Consider the following 20,315-nt stretch of genomic DNA (forward strand, 5'->3'; position numbering starts at 1 on the left):
GTGTGTGTGCGTGCGCACACGCCCGTGCATGTGTATGTGTGTGCATGTGCACGCACATGCCCAGGAGCTTTTTGGTTCTACAAATGATGCACGAGGAAATGAGCGACTCCACGGCGACTATCCCACGGCACCCGGAGAAATGCTCACTGCAAAGCTAGAGCAAATCAAATGGCTTTCCGGGCTCGGGGTACCATGTAGTAATCTGTAAGTGATCAAGGGCCCCATGCGAGCTTCTCTTCTTAATTTAAAATGTGAGACAAGCCTCATTTTTTTGCAGTGTTCCCTGTTAAAATAAAAGACTCCAAGGAAACATATGTCAGTAAGGTACTTACCTGTACAAAAATACCCGGGGAAAAGTGAAAGATTTAGGAAGAAAAGGACAGGATTAAGAAGCAAGTGTCAACCTTGCAGCTCAGGCTGTGAAACCGTCATCTGTCACTGGGGCTCACTGCTCTGTTACGCCAGGAGGAAACGTTACATTTGCTCCGTAACAAAAAGAAGATGGAAATGAGAAATTACACGAAGTCCCCGAGTGCCTCGTGTGCTTTGGTTGGTGGGCCCTCACCTCTGGGGATTCCAGCCCCCTCAGCTCCGGCTTTGCCAAATGCTGACGGGGAGCTGGGAAGCCACGACGAGCAGCAGGCTGGAGACACGTGCTCCGAGATGCCTGCAGACAGTGGCCCATGAAGTTGCCTCCTAAGGTTTTAGCTCAATCTGAGAAAAGAGGTTGAACTCCAGAATGGCTTGCTGAGACCGTCAAAGGGAACCCAGGTCAAGCGGCCTCGCCCACGATCCTCCCGAAAAACCGACCACAGGGCGACGGATGGCGTGGCTGTTGGTCTGGCCAGCCGTCCAGGTGCCCAACACCCACGGGGAACCCCATCCGCCCCGCCTGCAAATATCAAGCAGGAGAAGGTCCGCTGGCTGAGCCTCACAGAGACCCTGCCCTCCCAGTTTGTGTGTCTGCAAAGAAACCGCCGCTGGGTGTTGGCAGCCTTTTCTAGTTTCTGGACGAGTTTCTTTCTCGGAAGGAAGATGACATCCTTGTGGATGGAGTCCTGCTCGCCCACCCCCTCCTCTCCCAACCTAAATGGATGGATGGAGCCGGTCACATCAGACAAGCCCACTCCCCCGCGGCCCCCTGGAAGGACTAGCCCCCTCTCCTCCTGACAGGTTACAAAACGATCACATTTGCTGACACGTCTTCCGCAAAACTGCGTTAGTGCCTGTGTCCACTTCCCTCGAAGGAGATGAATGATCCGCTCGGTCCTCATTTATCACGGAAGGCTCAGCTAAGATCTGTCTCCTTTATTTCTTCCCTTCCCCACTAGAAAGGCTGTGCCCTGGCATTAATTCTTCTGCAATGACAGCTAATTCAGACTTAACAGGGCCATATTTACTCAGGAAGCAGGGAGATTCTCTGTCCCCCCCCCCCCGAATAAATAAATAAAAACAGGACTTCACGGCTTGTTAAAGTGAGGCTAATTATGAACACTGATCAGTGCTACTTGGTGGCTTGATTTAAAACCCAAATTGATTTTTTCCCCTTTTCTCTGGAAGGGGCAGAAGTCTTCAGAACAGTCTCGACACATTCCGCTTGCCCAAGTCACTGTCACAATCTCTATTTACCACAGTCATCCGCGTCAGACTTGCAAAGGAATTCAGCAAAATTGAAACTCAGCAGTGAAACAGATTAAAAGCATGAAAACTCTTTAAAATTCTGCCTTAAGTAATATACGGTAGTGTGTCTCTCGGTTGACAACCATTTTATTTGTGGGTTGAGGGCCCCAAGGCATCCGATGCTAATTTATAAAGGATTAACTGCGGGTGTTACTTGTTTAATCTGAAGCATGGTTAGAAAAATGAATACACAGGAATCCCTAAATCCTCAGCTCTTCCCTGGCCTTCCTAATTGGGCTTCCCTCATCTCAAGGCAAAGAGGGGTGCGCTTCACCCGCGATCAGTCTTAACAGCTCATCTCTTTAACTCACTTAGCACACAACCAACCGATCCCAGGACAGCCTGACCTCTCCGCTGGGTCACAGACATTCAGGAAGACCTCCTTGGTGTGTCCAGAGCCTAGAGCCTTCTTCTGCTCTGCAGTCCCAGCACACGGCACAGTTGCTGACACACAAAACTGGAGACCCACCCAAAGGCTCCTGTAATATGAATTGTTCCATTCAAGGGTGAACGGAGAAGACATCTGCACAAACTCAATTTGCAGGAAAATCTCAGGGAGTCTGTTTAGATAGAGCTGAAGTTAAAAGTTGAAGTAAACCCCCCAAAGATGGAACTTCATACATATGCCTCCTCAGAGCAGTACTGGGTCTTCTCCCTGAAGGTAAGAGAAGGAACGGTCCTCACAGAAGTGAGACACGCTGTAAAGGAGGTCGGCAGGAGAGAGCACTTGCTTTCAAACCAAGGGTACAGAGGGTACAGAGGGGGGAAAACAGAATTGGAGCTGACAGAGTTGCAAGTAAGTTTGACTCAGACCAGCAACCCAGCTTTGGACCTCAAAGGCGTTGGGCTGATATGGTGCCTCTAAGGACCAGAAAAGGGAGCTGCTGGGGTCCTTGAATGGATAGGAAGGAGCCAGCCTGGAGCAGGGGAGGCAAAGGCTGGCATTGGTGGGCCCCATCTGTGAGGCAGCCTGAAGTAACAGTCACAGCCAGGGGCTGTGGGCAGGTATTGCTGTAGGCAAAGCAGAAAGGAATGCAGAGTTCGCCGAGAATCAGAAAAACAAGCCAGGAGAGGGGTTCCCAGCTAGTGAGCCAGAGAAGGCAGTTTGGGGAAACCCAAAGTAACTTCTAACTTTGGGCAAAGGGGGCTTTACGTTCAACTAGGTCTGCAGCAAGCTGTCTTAATCTCCCTTTTGAAAATGCAAAGTGTGTTTACTCAGTAAATAATTTAAGAAAGAGTATACACTTGAAAGAAGACATCCATTGAAACAGCCAGGCTAAACTGCCTCCGGGCAAAAGCTTCTGCATTTGCATGCTGCATCCTATTAAGTGAGCACACTGTGGCTTTAAAAGAATGCAGAGCCAAATTAAAAGGAATGTGGGCCCGAAACATCAAGGATTCTCCAAGTTTACATTATGAATCACAGTGCTGTTGATACAAGATGAATTAACCATTTACTTTGAGGCTGAACTCACAAAGTACTATTGAAAATACTGATCCCCGTGTGGAACCCTGGGAGCGGCTAATCTTTCCATTGCCAGTCTCCTCCCCCTCTGGAAACAAGCTCCTGCGTGTGGCTGCGGAATCAGAGGAGGCTGGTTCGAGGGGAGCAGGCGGCCAGGGCACCTGCTGGAGAAGCCCAGGAATTCCACGGTCGCAGGAGGCGTCCCCAGCATCTTCTGGCACCCAGTTCTCCTCTACTTGGAGGCACAGAGGGCTCTCACCTGTCCCTTGACGTGAGGCGTGGCCACGTGACTTGTGTTAGTGAAATGTGAGCAGATGCCTTGGCTGCTCCTCGGTTCCAGGTGGAGGCATCTGACTTCCAGTGTTGGACTCCCCCGGCTGGCTCTTCCCTTGCTCTCCGGATTCAGGAGGCTGTATGTTCCAGGAGTGCGGTTCCGAGACAGGGGAGACTGCTTCTGCCTGGATCCCGGAGTCATCGCACGGAGCATCACTGCCCTGGAGACTCCCCTGGACTCACAGCGGACTTTCAGTTGGCAAGGAAATATGGCTTAATGAGATGAGATGCAGGCATGTGACTTCGGCCAGTCCAACAGGGTGAATCTCAGAAGCTTTGCTTCGAACGCTGGGTCATCTGGATCCTACGGTGTGTGGGTGTTAGTCCCGGATCTGCTGCAGCCATTTTGTTTCCATGAGGGGAGCCGGCCTACGGAAGAAGCTGACCCACGGAGGACAGCGCAGTCCAGAGACTGGCAGAGAAATGGAACCCTGGTCCTGAACACATGGTGAACCTCTATATCAAACCACCCTTCCTCTGGACTCTGAGTTATATGAGAAAATGAATTAACTTCATTTTTCGAGTCAGTTTGAGTTACGTCTTCTGTTAGTTGAGACCTAAAGGTATTTTTAGGTTGATTTGCCCTACTTCTAAAACCAAGGTCTGGATCTACAGTGTATCTCCCCCGCTTCTTCCACGGAGAATTTCCTGACCGTGCCCCTCTCTCATTCTTGTACTTCCCTGTGCATCCCTTACCACACAGTTATTTACGATTTTCTGTGTCTGTGCAGGATTCTCCAATAAAAAGTAGACCTTCTAGCGTCTGACTCTCCTTTGTCTTTTGTATTTCTAGTGTCTCAAACAGAGGTTGGCATGGATATTCTAAAAAAAAAAAAATGCTTGCTGAATGCATGAACGAGAGACTCTAGCTCCATATACTTCCCCGAAGGTTCGTGTAGTATGCTTCCTGCTTTTAAGAGCTGCTTGTAGACAAGCACGGCTTTAGGAGTTAGCTATCTGCCACCCTCCCATTAAGGATGCCAGCAGTGTCCAAACGCTTTACAAGCCTGCATTCATTAGTGGAGAGTGCGCGACACTCCGCAGGTTCAGCGCCCCGTCCTGCACACGCTTTCCTGCCTGGCCAACCAGGCCTGAATAATGATGCCCCACCTCTGGGGTCTGACAGAACAATTAGCAACCATGAGAGCATGGGCTAAACTGTGCAACGGAGCCTATACCCGTGTCTCTCTGGGAAGTTCCCAAAAACAAAGGCCGAGGGAAAGGCTCTCCAAGTTCTCTATCAACTTCAATGTTAGTATTCAACCAGCAAGAAATGAAAGCAGGAATAGGGGGAATGGTTCATTGTCATCCGCCTCTAACACTACCTTTAGTTGGAAGCATTATTTCCAAGCCCGACAGATGGTTGCCTCTGAGACTTGTATGGTTGCTATGCCCCCTGATAATGCCCATCCGGGGTCTTCTGTGTCCTGCACCTTTGGGAAGAGTCCTCAGCCTCACCCCAGGAGCCAGGTAGGGCTGACCCCACTCTCTGGTTCTACAGGGAGACATATGACCCAGGAAGGCCCAGCTAACGACAGCTCTCTATCCCTTGCACAAGTGTTTGTTAAGGAATCGGCATGCCACCCAAGCCAGAGAGAGACCTCCGGGGATTTTTTTTTTCCCGGAAAATCAAGAAAAAGGTACTCTCTTTACTGGGATTGACTGTAGAGATAATGGAAGCCTAGAAAGCCTTGAGGAGGCCATTCTTCTCACCATGGAGTACGGGAATCTGCCGAAGGGTGCCAACACAGAGAAACACAGCGCCCAGAGATGAAGAAAAGAGATGGATTCCTGAAAGCATTCTTTGGACCCTTGGGTCCTGCTGTGTGCCTGAAACCTGAAGAGTCACATTTAAACTTCCCAGTTAGAGGAGCCAAACAATTCCCTTTTGACTTGAGCAAGTGCGGTTGAGGCTTCTCTCACTTTCGACCATACTGACTGTACTGAGGTGAACGGTGTCCCTTCCAACCCCGCCCCATTCTGGTCCACCCAGAACCTCAGAAGGGGACCTTATTTGGAAATAGGTTCTCTGCAGGTGTAATCTGTCAAGAGTCTTGAGATAAAATCATCTTGGAGGCATGGTGGGCTCTCGTTCCAAGGACTGGTGTCCTTATAAGAAGACAGGACACAGAAAGACACAGGGGAAAAGGCCATGTGAGACGGTAGCAGAGACCGGAGACGCAGCTAGAGCCAAGTGACGATGGGGCCACAGAACCTGGGAGAGGTAAGGAGGGGTGCTGCTGCAGAGCCTCGGAAGGAACAGGGCCCTGCTGACTCCGAGACTGCAGACTTGAGCCCCCAGAACTGTGACGGAATACATCCGTTGTTTTAGCCACTCAGCTGGTGGTGCTTTGTAATGGCAGGACCCAGGTACATGGAATTCTTGGAGCCCAAACAGGATAGGTACCTGGTCATCCGGTGTTGGCCTTTATGATGTTGTTCTCTACCCACTGTCCCCTGGCTGCACGACATATTTACTTTGGAACTGCACAAAGCCTTCCTCCGAGGATAGGGCGGTCCCAGCCCGGTTCCCCGGAAGCTCTGAACATAGCCACGGGGCTCATCATCTTCAGGAGCTTACTGGTTCTTTCATCTCACAATGACAATTTCCACTCCCGAACCGAGCAGGCAGCTGCCCAAAGCCACATGAGAGGAGGGACCTGAGGGGACACGTCTCAGAGGACTCCTGACTCTGGGAAAAGACATTTAAAATAGGAGGAAAAACCAGATGTCATCTCTGGGTCAACTTACTAAGCCATCATCCACCGTTCATCGTCCGCATTTACTGACCTAAGTTTAGGAGAAGTGGGTTGTCTGGGAGCCCTGAGGGCACAGGGCACAGGAGGGATACGTTCTGATAGGTGGAGAAACGAGCATACTCCAGCAAGGAACCCAGGAGATAGGAACGAGGGTCTGAGTCCTAGCACACCTAGGTTAGGTCCTGAGTGAGGGTCAGCGTAACTTAACCCCATTTCCGAACTTCTACTTCGTTCAACAGGGATCAGCAAATGCACTCTGTAAAGGACCAGGCAGGAAATGTGTTAGCTTGCTAGAGCTGCCACCACAAAGGACCACAGACCGGAGGCTCACACAACCGAAAAGTATTGTCTCACAGTTCTGGAGGCTGGAAGTTGGAGATCAAGGTGTCGGCAGGTTGGCTCGACCTAAAGCTGTCAGGAAGCATCTGTCCCACGCCTCTCGCCCGCTTCTGTGCTGGCACCATTTGAGGTTCCTTGGCTTGTCGATGCATTACCCCGATCTCTGCCTCCATCCTCACATGGCCCTCTCCCTGTGTGTGCGTCGGTGGCCAAATTTCCTCTTTTCATAAAGACACTAGTCATACCGCATGAGGGGATCGCCCTGCTCTGGTATGCCTCATCTTAACCAGTAACATCAGCCAAGACCCCATTTCCAAACAAGGTCACGTTCGGCACTACTGGGGGTTAGGACTTCATCATATGAATGTGGGGCGCCAGGGAGTCAGGGGAGAACACAATTCAAGTCACGACAGTAATGTTTCAGGCTTTGTGGACCATATGGTCTCTGTTGCAACTCCTAGCTCTGCCCTTCGTAGTGACAAGGCAGCCGTAGACAACATGAGCGGCCAGACATAGCTGTGTTCAAAGAAAACTTCCTATTCGGAAACTAGAATTTGAATTTCATATAGTTTTCATATGTCAACAAAATTATTTTGATTTTTTTTCCATCATGTAAAAATGTGGGTGATTTTGACCCCACAGGCCATACAAAAAAAAGGCAGTGGGCTAGATTTGGTCTTCCATCCCCGGTTTACTCACTTTTGGTCTAAAAGCTAAAAGCTAGGTAAGGCAGGAGAATAGGGTGGTCCCTGCGCCACGCACAGTCGGGTCCTACTGAGGGAAAAAGGAAACAGAGTCCCTGCCCTGTGGGAGCTGGGGGTGTCACAAGGAGCTGTTACAGAAGGCTGACAACAAGGGCCGTCACCAGAGCAATGCCAGCGCGTGACAATTTGCCGTGTGCCCACCATCCTGGATTGGCCGGGGGTGACCTGCAGCAGGGCACGCCATGACACCTTGCTTTCAGTTTCTTCCCCAGCAAACCCAGCCAGCTCACCAACCACCCTGGGGAGAAGAGGATTAGCTCATTGAAGATTATAAAGCACTTTGAAAAGGTAAAGCCCTTTCGGTACGTGCAGTTGGCAAAGAATTCAGTGAAAGAGGATGCCACTTCAGGAAAGGTGAGAGGCAGGAGGAAGGTTGTCAGGAGGCCGGAAAGGCTGCCCAGGAAACTTCCAGAGGCTGGCTGGGAAGGTGGAGGCAGCAGTCCAGGGAGCCACTGCCTCGTCAAGCCCACTGGGCTTCTTGTCCCCACAGGCCTGGCGGCCATCTGGGCCTCGCAGTGACACTCTCCCCAGCAGGGCTACCTTCTCTTGGAGGGGGCAGCGTGAACATCAAAGGCAAAAGGAGGGGGTCCCATCAGTCGGCTCAGGGATCCCTTCCCGGCCCGGGAAGGCTGCCAGCCAGTACCTGTCGGGGGCACTGGTAAAGCCGAAGGGTCTTGATCAGGGATCTGCAGCTACCGTGCACTCTGGTGCCAAAGGTGGACGGCGAGTTTCAGCCTGGGTGCCACGGCCACTACCATTCCTAAGCACGGACCTGACCGTGGCAAGGGGCCCTGAGAGTGGCTGGCTGGCTACGAGGCTTTCAGATAGAATCAAAGGGTTCCGAAAGAACTTGAAAGGAATGAAGTCATGATGTTCTAGAAGCTCCTGGTCGGGAGTCTTCCTCTTAGAGTGGAGGACCCCGCGGCCCTGGGAGGGGAAGGGACCTGCCTAAGGCCAGCCATCTGGGGGCCCAGCCACGTCTTCAGACCCCCAGGCCCATTCTTGTTTCGTGGTAATGCTCGGGCTCATCCGAGCGGCCAGTGCCACCGTGGCGACGCGATGGCCATTCACACGCGTGCTGCTGCGAAGAGGACCCGCGCGACAAAATCAAGGAACGCAACCCAACACGTGGGCAACCGAGAACAGTGGTTCCCGTGCTCCAGGCTGAGGCTGATGCGAGAAGAGCAGAGCGACATGGAAGGCTCCTTGTCCCTGAACACAAGATGACTCAATTGAAAGGACTCGCTGTTTCTCCGACATGGTGTCCCTTCGACTGCTTCAGTGTTCAAATGTCCTCTGTTTTACGGCATGATGGTGATAGCAGATGGCAGGTTTTTCCCCAATGACCTTATTTGGACATTGGAAATACACTCTCTCCTTGGAAATTATTCTCTCTTACTTGGCTAAATAAAAAGTGGACAATCCTCTGTCCTGGATTTAAAAAGAAAAAGTCCTAATCTGAGAAATGTGCAAGGTTTCGAACCTGGGAGCTAGAAAATCCCACCCACCTGGGCTCTGAGGCGATTCCTCCTCCGGCCTGGACAGGACGGCGCCCCTGGTGCTGGCGGTGGCAGCCTGGTCAAGGACAGACGCAGACACGGCCCCGACACGCCAGCAGCTCGTACTGACCGGGCGTGTACTCCGGGCCGAGTGCCCTTCTGGCATCTTCTACACTTTGTTGAACCTTCACAACAACCCCGTGAGGTGGAGACTCTTCTCATCCCCACTTTCCCCAAGGCCTCAAATCGCCCCCTCGAGCTTATCTTCCACCCCTGCAGGACACCCCAACAGCACAGTGGTTATTATGTAACCGGTGCGTCTTATGTTCCCTACCAGACTCTTCTCGGTTGTTTGAAGGGTGAATCTTTGACATCTCCATCTTTATATTCTTCTCCATAGACACAGTAATTGGGTATGCAGGTTAATTTTGTTGAAAGTACAGAACATTAATTAACCAAAGTCAACTCTTTTCTTAGTGCCTGGTGTAAACGCACGGAAATTACTAAGATAATGTTCATTTTTATTCAGTAGCATATTTGTCAGCTTTCTTCAGTCTGTTGTCCTCTCTGCCTCTCTCTTCTAGGTGAAGACATGATCGCCGGATCCCTCACTGGATTTGGGGACAAAGGGAATGGCACTCGTCTTCTGGGGGCTGTTCCCCCATGACTGCCCGTTGCCCAGTGACCTGGGACTGCATGATTTTTTTTACGTTTACGTCACTTATCATACAGATGAGGGAATATGCTACAGGAAGACTCCAGGTCTGCGGAAGATTTAATTTAATGCATCTGTTGGAATAGAATACCTGACAGAAAAGAAAATCAGGCGGGAGAATTGGCTAGACTTACGATGTGATCCTGGGAAAGGACTAAAGGTCTCTTCATCCATGAAATGTAATGAAGGAATCTCTCCCAAGTACTCTCTGCACGGGGTGTGGGTAGCGATAAACTTCCAGACCATCTTAAAAAGGCAAGGTGAATTTTGTGGTCTTGGATGCTTATGGCATGTGTGGTGTCATTTAATCTCACAATGATCCCGATTGATGAGAACCCAGATTTGGTGGCTCAGGCCCACGCGGGGAGAAGGCCAGGCCCACTCCAGATGTGGCCCTGGTAAAGTTCTCAGCGCAAAGCACACTATCATGGTGTCAGGCCAGGAGAGCACCCCCTTCCCAATCCCCAGTTTTAGGTGCTGCTCCCCTCCCCCTTCCCCACCCCTGCTGGGTGCCCTGAGTCCCCCACTCGCGCTGGGCCCTGTCCCTAAATCATGAGGCAGCCTCACTGCCCTGCTGACCTGGCCACCGCCAGTTCCTCCTGGCTGAGGGCCCCCCACCCTTTCACCCTCCAGAGCAGCTGGGAACTGCATCTGGGCAGAAGCTGACCAGCTACCTTCATTTCTGGAGACAAACTGCTTGGATTTGAATCCAGGACCTGCCACACACCAGCTGTGCTGGTTGCTTCCTTATTTCTCCGAGATTAAGTCCTTTTGACGGCTTTAGTGTGAGAATGTTCTTATTTTATGATGTGACGGTGATAGTAGATGGCAGTGCTTTTCCCATGTCCTTACTTGGACAGTGGAAATGTTCTCTCTCTTACTTGTCAAAACAGAAAGTGGACCATCTCCTTCGGTCCTCTATTAAAAACAAAACAAAACAAAACCAAAAGTACCAACATGAGGAGTCTGGAAGTTCCAAAGAACCAATGCGTCAGTTTCCTCGTTAGAAAAAAGTGGGGCTAATGATAGCAGTACCTCAGTGACTTACATTAATAAATGAGTGAATTCAACACGAAGTGCTTTAAGGTCAGTGCTTGGTAACAGTAACTCCGTAGAGAACTCTAAGAATTATTATTTTTCCACTCCTATTATCGCTCACAGATCTCCCCACAAGGGGCCCTGAAACCCTTGTTTGGCTGCTCCCCACCCCCCCGAAGTGTTAGGCAGCTCCCCACCCCCACGTCAGGTGGCTTGGCCTGGAAAGCCTGCAGATTTCTCTCAGATTCCCGCAGGGCACATCCTGGCGCTGCCCCTGATTAGCTGGCCTTGCGGGGTCCAGGCTGAGCCACTCTCCCGGAAGCCCCGTCTTCAGCAGCTACCAAGTTCCTCAGGAAGGTGAAGGCTGCCCTTTCCAGCTCTGTTAGTTTCCCCGGGAACACCCTGTGACAAGCCAAGATGCCTCTTCTGAGCCACGGCTGGTTGAGATCACGCTGGGGGAGACACAGCTGCCTTGGCTTTAGTGTTGGGCTCTAACATTATTTCCCTGCAAGATATGACGTTCGATACTTATCTCCTAATTGTTATGGATTTACACCTTTCTTCTTTCTTGGTGTCAGGAGGAAGAAACATTCTGGCAGAAGTTTATCAGCCACCTGCATCTCTGTCAACTCTTGAGGGATGTGGTTACAATTTCTACATTATAACATCAGAACTTCTTTGTCTTGTCCAGATTTGGTTCTGTGGCAAGCCGAACGGGATGTCTAAATTGTATCCCCACTATGCCAGTCCCGAGCCTGCTTCTCCTTAGATCCTCCTCTTGTCCGTTTATTGCTTTTCTCTGCCTCACAGAGAGGCTGACTCCTGCCGCCATGCCAACCCCTGTCGGCTGGCTTCCCGCTGCATTCAGCCAATGGGAGGCACTGGGAGGACTAGGGGGACACTAGGGGCGGGTGGGGGTCGGGGAGAAGTCAAGGTATTCTTCCCTGTCTTCCTCTGCCTTCTCAGCAGCTCCATCTCCACTGTGGCTCCAGACAGACAGGTCTCCACGCTTCTAGCTTCCATCAGGTGACCCCAGTCCTGGGCTCCGGGCACCCTATTCTGCCTACTGGTCCCTCCATTCCAGGCAGGGGACCTCCTACCAGTGCTAATCCCTGAGCTACTCTGTTTTTCTGGTGGGAGAGTATATGACGCCTCCAGCAGAGGGTACGCCACTGCTCAGACTTCCATGGCCTTCACCATCTTTCCCCTTAAACTCACCTTACACACCCCAAAGCAGTATTAATCATTTTGGAGCAGGTTAAGAAGGCCTCCTCTGAAGGCTTATTACTGATAAGCAGGATGGCTGGCTCATAGTTCTTTGGGGGGAAGGAGGGTGGGGTGGGGTGACAGTCAGATGGCAGGATCCTAAGGTTTGTGCCAGGGGAAGCCACATCACCTGCTGGCAGGAAAACACGTGTTCTTCTCTCTAACTAAGGACGGAAGTCCTGTGGGGAGGTGGGGGGAGAGCCAGACAAGGCTGTGGGCACCACAGGCAGGGGCCGGGAGAACCAGGAGCGTCTGCCCTTTCTCTAAATTGGGGGGCTGCTCCTGATTGCTAGGGGACTCAAAGTAGGCTGAGTGCAGCCAGATCTTCTGATTTGCCAAGAGCAGCCAGCAATTGTGCTCCTTCTGTGAAATCTCCCAAGTTTTAATTATTGGCAACCGAGTAAAAGTTTTCCAAAACACTGGGTGGCCAAACAAAGCACATCTGTCAGTGGGGCAGAGCGGGCCTGTGGGTCTTCAGTCTGTGACCTCTGACTGCTTATTATGGAACAAATTAAAAGGCAGGGGGTGGCTGGGTGAAAGCATCCTGCCCTACGCCCGTCCTGGGGATTCCCTCGGAGGCACTCCTGACCCCGCGGAAGTGTGAAGCGCGGCCTCGACAGGAGCGGCAATACCGGGGTCCACACTGAGTGCATCCAACGTAGCCCATAACCGACTCCTAACGACCGGATCGAAGGCCAGCAAGGAGTCAACAGAAGCCACAAGCCAGCTCGCGTGTGCCTTGTGGACGTCTCACGAGGTGATGAAAAGCCCAGGCAGAGGTCGGCTGGACCCCCCATCCGCAGCCCCCGCGACCTTCGCAGTCTGGACGACGCACCGAAGAGCCTGCTGGTGATTCTCGAGAGGGCTGGTGCGCATCTTACACGCAATGTCTCAAAGCCCGCAGGCCTGTGAGGGGACCCAGCAGTTCCTCCGCTGGAGGGTAGGTGGCGAAGGGAGATCTGCCGTCTACTGAGTGATCTTGTGAAAAACAAGGAAACGTGCCTCAGTTTCCCCCCTCTAAACTGCTAGTAACCTTATGCGACCCAAGCACTCCTGAGGACGGATGCTGAGGACTACGTTTACGGACTTGATAAAAATAAAGAAAATAAATTGCTGAGGAGTAGAGTGGACTTTGAACACATTCTCAGGTTCTTTCTTTCGCTGCAATAAATAGAAAAACCACCCCTTACTTAGGAGGGATCTTCACGGAGCTGAGCCAAAAAGCAGCCCAAATGTTACAATGAAGGAGCCACTTTTTTTTCTCTCTCATCCTTTGGAGGGGTTGCCCTCAAGCTCCTTGGCCTTCATTTTCAAAAGTGGATGGCAAAATCCAACCCCCGACGAGCAGCTACCAGACAACATGAGGACGCCTAGTTACCAAGAGAAGGTGGTGTCACTCCAGGTCCTTGCCAGAGGGCACGACCTCAAAGGCCCCTGCTGAACATCCGTCAGAAGTCCAGCGGAGGGAACTGGCAGTGACTGAGGAGTCCAATGAACGGGGTCCATCTCTCCTGGAGACACCAGGGCCTCTCGCTGGAGCAGCGGGGCCTCGGGGAGGCCACCTGCACCTCGCTGTTGAGGTTCACACACGCGCTGTCACCGGTGCTTGGCGCCACGCCACCGGCTCACGCAGTGGAACAGTGAGACGCAGCCTGTGGAACCCCTGCTTCCCGAAGGATGCTCTTGAACCTGGTGTTTATTACCCTGAACAGCGTGTGTCCCTGCAATGAGGTCCCACGGGAAGGTGTTCTCGCTCGTTGGGGTCGGGGAAAGAGCTGTGTTTTTATCTTATGGGACTGACTCATGTCACTGCAACTATCTTCCTCTTCAAGGCGCTGCCCGGACGCCCCGAGATACGTGCGTGGCCCACCTCTCGCTAACGTCCAAGTCGGAGCACTAACCTCACTCCTGACTTCATCTTATATATAGAAAATCTACTGTATATATTCGGGTAATTTGCTATAAATCCTTGTGGGACCAGACAGGACAGTTTACACATAGGCACTGAGGAACTGAGAAAACGAAAGCAACTCATGTCCTCCTGGGTCGGCTACTTGAATGATTCTGGCTTTATTTCCCCTCATATCCCCAAACAATCCTGTACCATGTGATACTTGGAAAGCGAGTTTGCACGTTTACCGAAACAACAGGACATATCCATTTTCCCCTTGAATCTCCTTTCATGGCCAGCATGGGGCGATTTCCAGAACAAACCCAGACTTGGGTCTTGGGGCCCCCCGGGTTCCTCCATAGCCAAGTGCAGTGGATGGTGGGTCCCCTTTGTTCAGGGATTTACTTCAATTGTCTTAACAACGTGGACCTCCTTTGTGAAAGCTGAAGGCGTTCCCAGCAAATGTTGGCTGCAAACACACCAGCTGAAATGTTACCACGGTCACGGCTCTTCCTTGAACAATCTAAAGCATATTTCTCTCTGTATATATTTGGTTTTTCTGATGCTTGAAAGCCTGGAAAACAATCATAGCGGAGGCCATTTCTGAGATGGCACTAAAAGAACCTACTCGGAGACAGATAAAAATAATGAGAATCTTTCTGTCAGGAAAGATTTAGAAAATATCACTGGCATTATTAAAATTTAATTTTGTACTCGGCTTTTTGGTTCCCCTTTGCGGTGATAATGAGCAGGACTGCACACCTCCGTCTCGCTAGCACTTGTTTTGTGCAATAAATTCAGCCTTCCAGTCTGAAGACATTTCAGACAACAGTGTTGACTGCTATAGGCTTATTTTTCACCCTGTGCTGTGCTTTGAGTCTTCCTATAAAAACCAGTTCATGAGATAATTTTCCACAAGGCCGGTGGAACTAATAAAAATCAATTTTGCCCAACTGGTTCAGAGAAATCTTGGGAATAGCCAAGGCAGAACCGCAAAAAAGGAAAAAAAAAAAAGAATCAATGTATTCACTAATGGTTTACTTGATAGAGAACTATCAAATTAGCTGACAGGAGATGCTTGGCTGTAGGAATTTTCCTTTCGGCCTCAACAGAACATCTTTTAAGAGTCTAGGAGAAAGCTTTTCTTCCCAGTGGTTGAAGATACTCGAGAGTAGTAATTCTGAGTTGCCCATGCCTTGGGTGACAACAAGACCTGAAGGATGGTGGCCTCTGTTGAAGTCTTATCGGACCCTCTGGTCTTATGAATGGCTGGGCTGAGTTTTACACAATTTGCTCCAAGGCCACAGGATCAGTGGGCCAGGGACCCAGTGCGTTCAAATATGTCAGGTTCTTGAGATAACCTCATTGCACTTCCGCCATGACAACCCATCGGACCCCTTGTTTTGGCTTCCTGCCAAGGGAAGTGGGATTCCCAAGGGGCACCTCTTTTATAATCTGGAAACAAGAGCAGAGTGTGGTGGCATGCAGAGCACAATCTCTAAAACACGTGCCTGAACTACTACTTCCACTTCATTAGCTTGTGATAGTAGTTGGTATGCCTAAAACAAATGGCAAGGCTTTGTGCAGGGGAAAAAAAAAGACTGGAAGGAAGTGTAGTCAAGTGTTAACAGTTTTCCTATGTGACAGGTGGTAGGTGTTTTTTCACCTATCTTTACGTATTTCTACATTTTCTTGAACTGTTGATTATTGTGTATATAATTATTATTTAAAATCACACTAAGAATTGAGTAAATGGAAAAAAAATTCACAAGGTTGTAAGAAAACAAGGGGATGTGTGAGAAAAAGAAAAACAATGGTAAAATTTATTTTTTATATTTTTTTGTGCCTTATACTCTTTTAGGTACTTTACACAAATTCTTTTATTGAATTCTCCTAACACATCTATGACAAAGGTATCAATGTTCTCATTTTCCAGAGGAGGAAACTGAGGCTCAGGGAGGTTAATTTGCCCACAATCACACAGCAAGTCAGTGGCAAAGTTGGTATTTAAAGTCAGGCCTGATTTCAAAGACCACGTACCGCGTGCATGGTGTGAAGAGCAATCATGGGCATTGTGTCACATGCTACATTCTAGCTCACTTTGCATTTATGAATAAGATCAGGGATAACAACATCTGTTCTTTTTTTTCCTACCTTATAGGTTCTTGTGATGTTCAAATTAGATCACGCATGTAAAAACAGAAAATGCAAAGTTCTGCTCAAAGGAATATGGTGATGTGATAATATTTCATATAACACTGGTGAGTTGAGAATTGCCACAAATGCTGCTCGGATACTGGTGATTTTCAAAGAAAACAATACACTAAAATAGAATTAATACTAAAACCCCATTGAACGAATTTGTTCTTGATGACTCAGAAGGCGTAAGAGGATCTTGAACTATCCCACTGGGAATGAAGACCACCAGTTTTCTTGCCCATAATATGCTAGCTAAAAAGCAAAGGTTGTAAACAGTACGTACGTTATGACCCCAATTTTGCAAAAAGGAAAACACATACCTAAGCTTAAAGTAATAATTGAGGCTAGATGTTGGGATCATGCAGATTTTTAAAAAATCTCTCATTTTCCAAATTAGTTTCTGTCAAGAATAGGCACTAAGTTCACAATCAGAAAAAAAAATTCAGTCACCACATACATATACAAAAACATTACCTTCTTTCCTGGATGAGATTGCAAAATAAATTGTGAGTTTTGTGGTTGTTTGAATTCTCGTGAAATAAAAGTTGATTTGGAATGCATTTCAAACCTTAAAATGAGGAGTGTAGACACCTCATTTTCTTTACACAAGTCGGGCTCAGTCTCTTGAGAGCTTTTGCCACATGCAACTTGGCTGTGAATCATCAGGGGTCAAGAAACCAGAGACAACACAATGCAGTCTGAGAAAAAGAAAACCTGCTTGGGATTGCCATGATGTCGATAGGACAGTAGTGTCTGGTCTGATTTCTAGAATGACCTGATCATCTGCATGGGGCTCTGAAGGGGACCTGGGCCTCGGGACCAAGCACACAAGCAGTAGCTTAGCAGGAAAGTGTCACCCGGTTTGGAAAAACAAGGCCCAGTTCAGATTTCAAGCAGTGCCACCAAGGAAGCTATTTTTAAGTATCTAATTGCATTTGTAGCATCTGGCATTTTGCACGCTCCATTTTTATGACTTCAGCATGATACATGTTCCCTAAGACAAACAAACAAAAGAGAGATTACGTGTGGGACACTGGAGTCATGTTGAATATTCCCAGTACAGAAATATTATAATATGCCCTAGAGATTATTCCAGGGCCAAATAAAACATGACCCAACGTATAGAACCTCCGAATGAGGACTACTTGGCAGCGAGGAGAACAGGGATTTACTTCATTTATTAGCCAGTACACAGGCTCAGAGGCTAACATGCACTGATAGGAAATGCCAACATTTCAACTTAAATCAAGCCTAGAGCCCATAACATCGACACTTCGCCTTTCAGCAGAAGATCACAAACGGCACAAATCTGGGTTTCTTGTACTAATTGGGGAGGTTTTCTAATTTGCTTATGATATCTGCCTCATGTCGAGCTAATCTTCCTCCAGTTACCTCCTAACACTGTCTGAAATAATCCGCTTACTCCTGGTCTGTCTGCAGTACTTTGTATCAAATAGCGCTGGCTGTCGGCACAAGGCGGCCCCGAGCCCGGGCATCGCGGAGCGTGTCCGCCACCGCAGACGCCTGGGCCGGCAGGACGGGGGCGAGGCGCACGGCGCAGCCAGGCTTTCGAGTAAGTCCCCGTGATGACGTGCGGGCGACGCGGCGCTCATTAACAACTGAAAGCATCATCTGGTAACTGTTTTGAAAAGGCTGCGACAGACCATGCTGCTTTCCCAGACAGGCGGGCAGACTATTTGGGGGTGTTCGGCAGCCGATGGCCTTATGACTACCAACATCCATACTGGGTCTAAGAAAAACTTTTTTCCTAAATAGAGCACATCCCCCCCCGCCCCCCCCCCCCCGCGACCACCCTCTGTGAAGGCTCATGTAAACATTTAATGGTACAACCACGAGGCTCCACGGCTCCGGGTGGGCAGTGCCATTTGGGCAGCATCACTGCCCTGATCTCGACCCAGTTTCAATGTGTTAGATTTTTAAAAGAATTTTAGGGAAGGAGAGGTTTTAATTTTCAAAAAACAGAATGGCTTTGAATGCTAATGCTCGTCGAACATGCTGTAAGTGCACGCACGTGCGTGGGAACCCCCACACGCAAAACCCAGGCTGGGCTGTGGCGCCCAGTGGTGCGTGAAGCATGGGACGCGGGGTGGAAGGCGTCCCAGGGGAGCCTGGCTGTGTGACCTTAGGCAGAACACCGGCTCCTTCTGGGCCCCTGTTTCCTTATCTGCAACGTGTTGGGTGTGGGGGTGTGCCAGGACTGAGGGAATTCTAAGATTCCTTCTGCCGCTAAGAGTCTACAGTCATTCATTAGAAGGTCCTTGCTCTTTTTCTTACACATGTGTCCATTCTGAGCTAGCAGACCCCACATCTTTCCCCCTTCTATGCAACACACACTTGAAAACATTTCCCTCACACTTTTAGACGCGACTGAAGAGGGAAAAAGTTATATTGTTTAATCCTACTTTATAGGAATTTGCTCTTTTATTAGAAAACAGACCCAGAACAGTGATCAGTAAGGTATATGTACCCAAAGTGGGGGGGCTGGGGGGCTGGGAGGGGAAGGAAAAAAGAGGCCGCCTTCAAGTGCCTTGTGGAAATGTATAAAACAAGCAGCGAGATAGTCCTTTGCCAAACACTGTCATAAATTTTTTATTTGGCAGCTAACATTCTCACTAGTTTTCTTGGCAGCAATTGGGACCTTTAGCAAGAAAGGTGCAGGAGAAAAATACCTTGTTTAGAGATGTTTTCAACACTTTCTGGGATTTTTCAGAACTTCTGCCTGCAGCACATTTTTACAACTATAGTCTCCAATCACCCGACGAGTGGGTGGTGGGGTTTAAACTTTTTTCTTAAAAAAAAAAAAAAAGAATATAGAGAGAAAAAGTGAACAAGCCATGCTACCTCCCTCTGGCCTTCCACTGAGCCCATCTTTCTTATTTTTCATGGTAGGTATTTCTGATATCCAAGTGCTTAGTTTTCTCTGTCTAGACAAAAAACTGAAAATAATATCAGGATGTACATTTTGTTGGGCCTGATACTATCTATATTGTATTCCCAGATGACGGAGATAAATGAAAGTGAAACAAGCTGATGACTACCCCATTTTTCTTCCACAGTTCTGTCAGAAACAGGTCCCACCTGTTGCCTTTGGGTCAGTGAATGGCGAAGAGCTGCCCCGGATTTGCAGCCAACATAAGCCCATGCAGAGAAGACTTCCTCCGTCAAACTCCTGATGGTGGAATGCGTGGAATGAAAGGATGAGGTCTTTTGTCACAACCACATCCTACATACTTTACACACACACACACACTTTATTTTATGTATTTATTTTTTAAAGATTTTCTTTTTAAGTAATCTCTACACTCCACGTGGGGCCCAAACTCACAACCCTGAAATCAAGAGTCGCATGCTCTATTGACTGAGCCAACCCGGCACCCCACAAACACACACTTTATAGAGGACAGCAAAACTCCTTCTACCGGGGGACTTCCAGCTACGAGTGAAGAGGTCAGCAAATTCACTCTCCCTAAAACAAGTATAAAACTAAGCAATTGTTTAAAAAAATCCTCCCAGAAAGGAAAAAAAAAATCTTCTCAGTTCTTTGGATAATGACCAAAGGAAAAAAAAGAAATCAAGAAGTGTTTGTTCATAGAAAGCTTTTGGAAGAACTTGTGTAAGAACATCCCCACGTCTTCCCCTAGCTTAGTTGGCTAGAATGATGGTTTTACCAGGGTGGGGCTGCCAGAGAAGCCTGACTTGACTTGGAGCGAAAGGCAAAACCCATGCCCAGTGGCATTCTCAGTAAAAGCAGCAAACTTGACAGGGAAATATAGAAGGGAAAAACCAGAGTTCTTTTTTTTTTTTTTTTTTTTTTTAAGATTTTATTTATTTATTTGAGAGACAGACAGAGAGACAGAGCACAAGCAGGGGAGGGGCAGAGCGAGAGGGAGAAGCAGACTCCCTGCTGAGCAGAGAGCCTGATGCAGGGTTTGATCCCACGACCCTCAAATCATGACCTGAGCTGAAGGCAGATGCTTAACCAACTGAGCCACCCAGGCTCCCCAAAACCCAGAGTTCTGCTAGCCTGAGGTTGTGGTTCTGGTTCGGTGAGTGACAGACTAAACAAAAATGTGACAGAGAGATCCAGGAAATGAGAGAGCCAGAAGCTATTGATCGGCAAAGTATGTGCATGTGTCAGGGAGATCTGAGAGACCTCCAGTAAAAAGTCAAAGCCAAGGCAAGCTGGAGAACAGGCTGAACTTTGGATGTTTTCCTCAGCCCACGTATAGGTCACTTGGCAGAGGACGGAAGACTTATGGGTTCAAGGTTTTTGAGCACAACCCTTTCTCATTCATTGGCTGGCCACTAAGCTATGCACATAAAGTGGCAAACCCTAGGAAGCCAGG

At 49.1% G+C, this 20,315-nt stretch overlaps 1 protein-coding gene across 3 annotated transcripts in view; it reads right to left on the reverse strand.

The window, feature by feature from the left end:
• VTI1A (vesicle transport through interaction with t-SNAREs 1A) overlaps positions 1-20,315 on the reverse strand; it is a 358,703-nt gene that overhangs the window by 12,451 nt on the left and 325,937 nt on the right. The gene's annotated exons all lie outside the window — the stretch shown is intronic.

This window comes from Ursus arctos, unplaced genomic scaffold, assembly GCF_023065955.2.
Source record: "Ursus arctos isolate Adak ecotype North America unplaced genomic scaffold, UrsArc2.0 scaffold_7, whole genome shotgun sequence".
NCBI classification, from domain to species: domain Eukaryota; kingdom Metazoa; phylum Chordata; class Mammalia; order Carnivora; family Ursidae; genus Ursus; species Ursus arctos.